This window comes from Petaurus breviceps, unplaced genomic scaffold, assembly GCF_028583685.1.
Source record: "Petaurus breviceps papuanus isolate PSGF00001 unplaced genomic scaffold, PetGlider_PUasm1.0 88995, whole genome shotgun sequence".
Taxonomy (NCBI): Eukaryota; Metazoa; Chordata; class Mammalia; order Diprotodontia; family Petauridae; genus Petaurus; species Petaurus breviceps.
Genome location: NW_027186998.1, coordinates 290 through 7,592, shown reverse-complemented (window position 1 = coordinate 7,592; position 7,303 = coordinate 290). Strand labels below are relative to the sequence as shown.

At 41.3% G+C, this 7,303-nt stretch overlaps 1 pseudogene; it reads right to left on the bottom strand.

The window, feature by feature from the left end:
* Positions 1-5,396: 5,396 nt before the first annotated feature.
* Positions 5,397-6,124, bottom strand: LOC138176423 (rRNA-processing protein FCF1 homolog pseudogene; annotated as a pseudogene).
* Positions 6,125-7,303: the final 1,179 nt, after the last annotated feature.

Below are 7,303 nucleotides of genomic sequence, written 5' to 3'. Positions count from 1 at the left end.
ATTTGGTTCTGCCCTCTCACAATAGTAGGACTCCAGAGTCTTTGTCTTTGCAGTCTGCTTTTTACCCATTTTGCGGCAGGGCCCTAGCCATGCCCTACGTCTAGGGTTCGCAAGCCTTTAATGTTTAAAGTTTTGCTCTGGGGTAATAATTACTGTGCTTTTAGGATCAGGGGGGGCGGGGATTGGAACAGCTGGGGTTCACTCTGCCATCCTGGTCCCTGGAAGTTCAGATAGGGGCTTTTTAAATTTCTATACTGTGGGTTGGTAGTCCCAGGAGTAGCTGCTGCCACTGCCAGGGGCCCTGCATTTGACTCTTACCCAGCTCTGTCCAGCCCCAGCCCTGCAGTGATAGGCCTGGCAATGACGCTTGCAGTTGGTGGATCCACTTGCCACCACGTTGATCAGGCCCCATCTGGGCCTCTGTGATGACCCCCTGATCTGAATTTCAACAGAGTATTTTCTTCTACTTTCCATTCCAGGGTCTGGTAGGAGACAGAAGAGGAAGAAAAATGTTCAAGAACTTTGTCTGTGTAGAAGAGTTGAGACAATTAGCAAAGACTTCTTAGGCTGAAAACCTTTGAGAAAGAGCTGAGTAGATGATGGCCAAAAAAAATGCGAGTTATCAATTCCTTGTTGGTTGACTTTTAAGTCAGTTCACTGTAGAAAAACCTCCATTTGTTGAGCCCTTATTGCCTGTCCAGCACAGGGCTAGGCTCTATGGAGAGGTGAATGTAGAGAATAAGACAAAGGAAGGATAAGCATTAAGGGAACAGCACTCCATGGAAAGTCTTGTATCAATTTACCTCCCAGAAGTTAATGGGGTTGCTCTTTTGTTCTCCTTCCCATTTGCCCTCACCTTGGAGTCACCAATTTAGACATTGTTTTTTACAACAACACTCCTTACCTGGACACAGAAAGAGGAGATGGGGATTGGCAATGGGGCTATTTTGTGGTGGAATGGAAGGAGCTTGGATTTGGAGTCAAAGAGGCCTGGGCTCAAATCCTGCTTCTGTCACTGATGACCTGTGTAACCCTAAGCAAGTCACTTAAGGCCTCTGAGCTTCAGTTCCCAGATGGGTTACGTGAAAAGGTTCCATTACATTGACTCTGATATCCCTTCCAGCACCAGATCTGAATTCCTATCTGTGATTTTTAGCAAATCACTTCTCTCCTGGCCTCAGTTTCCTCATCTGTAAATTGAGTAGGTTGGATAGATGACCTCTGATATCCCTTGAGGCTCTCTATCTAAAATGTTGTGCATGAACTTGGGAAAATCACCTCTGTACCAAGAGGGAATTGGGCTAGATGTTCTCTCAGGTCTCTCCTATCTCTACATCTAGGGTCCTATGTTTCTGTGGATACACTGAAGGCTTTAAAGGAATGATTGGGAAGAGAGAGAATTAATGCCACAGATGTACTCCATATGTTTGAGAATGTTGGCGGTGCCTGAAAGGAGAAAGATGGCTTTGTTCAGAATGGAATGTATCAGTTGGAGAGGGATGGAGAACATGGTTTAGGTGCAATGGGATGAATGGACAGCCTGAGAGACAGGATTTCTGGGTAATCAATAATCTATTTATTAATTAGGTTTGCTGATGATGACAAATTGCTGGTCAGTGGTCTCTCCATAACCAAAGACAAAAGCATGGAGATCACTGAATTCTTAAATACCTTTGGAAAAAGAGGTACCCCTGAGAGGTGAAAATCAACCCCCAATGGTGAACAATTAATGAGGGGGTGGGTATATTAATGAGGAGGTGGGCTAAAAGTCTTTAGCTCCTCCTGCTGAAACCATAGCTTGTTCCTGAGACTCAGCCATCTCCAGCAATTTGGACAAAGGAATGAATCTCTACCAGGATTTTTTTTTGTTGGTTGTCTCCTTCATAACCTAGGTTAACCTAAATCACAATGGGAGGGGGTGGGGCTTCAAGGACATTTAGGGTTAATGCTTCAGGTCTGGAAATCACCTAGGTTACATTCTATTTACACTCTAAACAAAAGTAAGGACTTCTGGGCAACTAGGTGGCACAGTGAATACAGCACCTGCCCTGGAGTCAGGAGGACCTGAGTTCAAATCCAGCCTCAGACACTTAACACACACAAAAAAACTAACCTTGTGACCTTGGACTAGTTTTTTTTAACCCCAATTGCCCTTCATAAAAAAAAAAGCAAAAAAAAAAAAAAGTAAAGGCTTCTAGTTGGTTGGGGACCTGCCCAGGATCAAGGAGCATGTTCCCTGAGGATTCGAAAATTTCATTGGTCATCAATGTCCTTCAGAGACTGATTGTCTTAGAGGGGCTGGTCCTTGAAAGAGGAAATTGAGAGAAAAAGGCTAGATCATAACTTCTTATTTTAATATTATTATTATTTGCTTCTTTTTTGGAGGGCAGTTGAGGTTAAGTGACTTGCCCAAGGTCACACAGCTAGTGTTAAGTATCTGAGGCTGGGTTTGAACTCAGGTCCTCCTGAGTCTAGAGCTGGAGCTCTAATCACTGCACCACCTATCGGCCCTAAGTAAGGGTTTTTTTTTGTTTTGGGATTTTTTTTGACAATTTATCCTTTTATCATTTCAACAAAGTCAGGAGTACTTTTTCTTTTGTCTTTTTGGAGGACAATTGGGGTTAAGTGACTTGCCCAAGGTCACACGGCTAGTTTTTGTGTTAAGTGTCTGAGGTTGGATTTGAACTCAGGTCCTCCTGAATCCAGGGCTGGTGCTCTAGTCACTGCGCCACCAAGCTGTCCAAATTTATTATTGATATAATAGAAAAAAAAATCACTTCTCTCAGCAAGAAGATGAGATTCAGAGGTAGAAAAGCCAGATTGGAATCCAAGCTCTGCTACTGAGGAAAATGTCTACAGTTCTAGCCACCCTCTTTGATTTTGTATATTCACAGGGTTATTGTTTTTGTTTTTCTTTTTTGACTAGCCCATTACTGAGCAGTTTGGTGGTTCAGTGGATAGAAAACCAGGTTTAGAGCCAGGAAGATCTGAGTTCAAGTTTGACCTTAGCCACTTACTACCTGTGTGACCTTATGCAAGTCAGTTAACCCTTATTTGACTCACTTTGTCATCTGCAAAATGGGAACACACTGGAGAAGGAAATAACCAACCATTCCACTATCTTCGCTAAGAAAACCCAATGGATAAAAGTCCATGGCATCCCATAAAGTCAGACATCACTGAGCGACTGAACAAATACAAGGCCTTGGTAACTGGAGATATTTCCCAGAATGCCTAATTTCACACTAGTAATGTCTCATTCAAACTTGATATTTCTTTCATAACTTTCCTTCCAAATAAAGATCCGTCTTTTTTTGCACTTATTTCCTCACAATTTCTAGCTCCTTTGGTTGGGCACCATTAAGACTGTATGAACCTGACCACAGTGGAGGGTAACATCAGGTCAGTGGAGTCCCCACGGCCATGAAGGCTTATCCTGTGTCAGATAACTTTGGAAACAATGGAGAATTTAATAGACAATTTTGGTGCTGAATGATTTAGTCTGAATTCCTATTGACACTGAAGAAACTCAGTCCTCTCTTCATTTCATAAATTGAAGATTTTATTTCCTTCCATTCTTCCTGCTTGACCAGGAAGGTGCTGCAACATGGACTAAGATTCAATAAAAATGTGGTTCAAAATGAGTCAGAGGTTTGGACAGGAGACGACTGCCTAAAAGCGTGGTATCTGCACTGGACACAAGACAGGATCATTCAATTGTAAAGTATATTTCCTTCTGGCCTGAAACTTTCATCACAATGAAATATTCCACAGGTCTACAAGATCCCATCAAAAAAAGTTCTAAACTCTGCAATGTCTGCTTTGACCACTAGAGGTCAACAAAGACATTTAGATGATTTTCATTATACTATATATTGTTCTATATATATTGTCCTGTATTATAATATTGTTCAATATCTTTTTTGACCAGATTGCACAAAAAGATTGTGAAATAATTTTTCAGTGGTACGAAATTGCTCCAAAAAAGCCAGTTATAAAAACTCTACTGCACGCCACATTCTTTTTTTTTCTTTGTGGAGGGGGGAATGTAGGGCAATTGGGATTAAGTGACTTGTCCAAGGTCACATAGCTAGTTTTTTTTTGCGTTAAGTGTCTGAGGCTGGATTTGAACTCAGGTCCTCCTGACTCCAGGTCTGGTGCTGTATTCACTGCACCACCTAGCTGCACCCCCCCCACACTCTGTTTTAAGTGCCTCCCCACACACTGTTTTAAGTGCTAGGAGTCATAAGATAAATAGAAACAGTCCCTGCCCTCAGAGTAAAGTACATCCTATTGATGGAGATCAACTCTTTTTGAGAGATACAAAACTCAATAAGCCTGGCCCTTAAAGAGAAGACAAGTCTTCCCCCTCCTTTCTAGAGGTGAAAGGTCGACAGCGATGGCAGCATGAATTTATTTTCAGACATTTTCAATGTATTGATTCATCTCACTGATTTTTTTCTTTAAATTTTTTTTTTATTTTGTGGGATGGCTCTTTTTCTTCTTAAAAGTGAACTAAAAATGTATTCTCATCCTTGAGTCAAAACATCTCATCGATTATTCCTTCCAAAAGGATTTGGAAAAGACTTGAACCTTACAAGTTGAGTCTGTACCGTCCCTATGCCCCTATCCTGACCCCATCAAACTATAAGAATGTATCTCCTTTCTTTCTTTGCAGAGGTGGTAGGTTATGGATGTGAAACAGTTCACATGGCATTTGAATTTGTAGATGTGCTAGTTTTGTTGAATTCTTTTTCTGTCTTTTTTTGACTCCTTTGGATGGAGGAATAATTATTAGGAACAAAGTCAAAGTAAGAAAAGGTATCAATAAAACTTTCAAAAATGCCCAAAAAGAGGAGAAAGTTAAGACATTTTTTCCAGAATACTGACATCACTTGTATTATCAACAGAATGCTTCCTCATACTTCTAATACAAATTAGAAACTATTGCTTAGAAGTTTGAAATATATGTCCTAAGATATCTGGAAGCACTTTCTTCAAGAAATATTTCTTACATCTAATGACAGTTTCAATATTTTCTTCATTTATATGTTTATTCCCCATATAGTAAAGCCTTATTTAGTAGCAGCTTCTATTTTACAATAGGGGTAAAGGAAAAAGAAGAAAGCCCATGAAGCATTTATTTAAAGCCCATTAACGAGCAGTGAAGAAGAATGAGACAATAAGAATTCGAGTTGGGGCTGCTGGTTGGTGCAGTGAATAGAGCGCGGGTCCCCTGAGGCAGGACGACCTGAGTTCAAAGGTTAAATGCCTCTGACACTTAACACACACAAAAAAACTGGCCATGTGACCTTGGGCAAGTCACTCAACCCCAATTGTCCTATCTTCCCGCCTCCAAAAAGCAAGAAACAAAACAAAAAAAAAAAACCCGAGTCTATAGAAAAGTCTGAACAAAACTGATTCACGTATAAATTAAATGAGTTTTTCATTAAGACACAAAAATCATTTCAGAATTGGATCAAAAAGCAAATCTCTCCAACCCCATTTTACACAATAGAACAAGTAAGGGACTAGAATTGTATTTTGTAGAGTTGTGTCACAAGAAGTTCAGTCTCTTGATGTTACAATCGATGGGCTCCATAATCATCTGTCATTCTCTCGATGTTATACTTATGGTTAGAAATGTACATGATGGGAACTCCAGGGATCTTGCAGATTCTTCACTTAAGATCTCGATCAATTGTAGCCACAATGTAACCTTGTGCTGAGTGACCCTTTGGACTAAGCAATCATCTGCATATGTTCCTTTGGGAGAGCATGTCTATCATTCAAATCGTAGATCCTTGGCAATCCTTAGGACTATTCGGTACTTCTGCCACAGTTTTTCAATTTCAGCCATTACACAGGGAATGTACTCGGCATAGAGACAATTCATCATTGACTGCACTAAGTCCAAGTTGGCTTTGATGGAGAAGTTGATAAAGTTGGTATCAACCAAGATGTAGTAAGGGGGTCCCAATTGTGTTTCATATTGGAAGAACAAGCAGGACAGGTGCTGGGGAACTTCTCTCTCTTTGAGAGCACTGGGAGCTTTCTTCTCTTTCTTTTTTGGTTTTAATCTTTTTCTTTTAATCTCATCTTGTAAACTAAGCATTCACTTCATGGTCGAATTATTTCCTCTCTTACTTTTGTTTCCCCATGTTACTAGAAACCTTCACACTCTGAGCTGTGGGATGGCTTTCTGTATACTTTTGTTCTTCACTTTTTTCACTTGTGTCAGACTGTTTGTGACCCCATTTGGAGTGTTATTTGCAGAGATATTGGAGTGGTTTGCCATTTCCTTATCCAGCTTATTTTACAGATAGGGAAATAAAGGCAACAAAGATTAATTGACTTGCTTAGGGTCACCCAGCTAATAAGTGTCTGAGGCTGGTTTTGAACTCAGGTCTTTCTGAATCTAGATCCAGAGCTCTAACCACTGAGTGACCTAGTTACCCTGATGTCTGTAGAGAGCTATATACATATGAATTATCTATTGCTCAAGGCTCTTAGAGTAAATGGGAAGGGACCAGAGGGCTCAGCTCTGATGGGGGCCCTTCCCTCCAGCAGCAGTGACTGATAACTTCTTTGTCATGTTATCATCCAGGCCCCTGCCCTCTTGCCTAGTAAACTCTTTCAGACTCAGTTTCCTCATCTATAAAATGGGAATGATATTGGCATTTCCTTCACAACAGGGCTTTTCTCAGGAAAGTGCTTTATCCATCTTGAAGCTGTACCAAAATATGAGTTGTTCTATCACTATTATTGTCTCAAAGAATCTCTGTCCTGGGAATAGGAGAGAAAGGAGAGGGAGGCAACTAAGAGGAAGCTTTTGCCAGGATCAGGAATGACCAAAAAGGACAGCAAACACCAGTGAACACTAGGCACAAAAGGAGACTGAGCTCTGGGAGGAGTAGCCTTAACACAGGTGGAAAAGGAAACCTGTGGTCTGGGCGAGCAAGAAAGGGACAGGGGTAAGTGGGAATGGGAGCAGGAGAGGTGAGAAAGGATTTTCCATGTCACTCAAAGGAAGGGAACCAGAGAGCAATAACTTGGACAACAAAGCCTGCCCTGACCAGAGGGGAAGACTGTGGTGCTTCCTCAAGTCCCCTGGGGACACAGAGCCTGCAGACATTGAAGAAATAATATCCCTCTAAGAAGAGAAAGGCAGAAAAGAGACGTGGCAATTGGCAGATCATAAAGATGCTACAAAAAAGGGCTCCATGGGTTCCCTCCCTGGGAATAATGTCTGGCACTGAGCACGAGGTCACCTATGGACAAGGGATTGAACAAGGTCACCAGT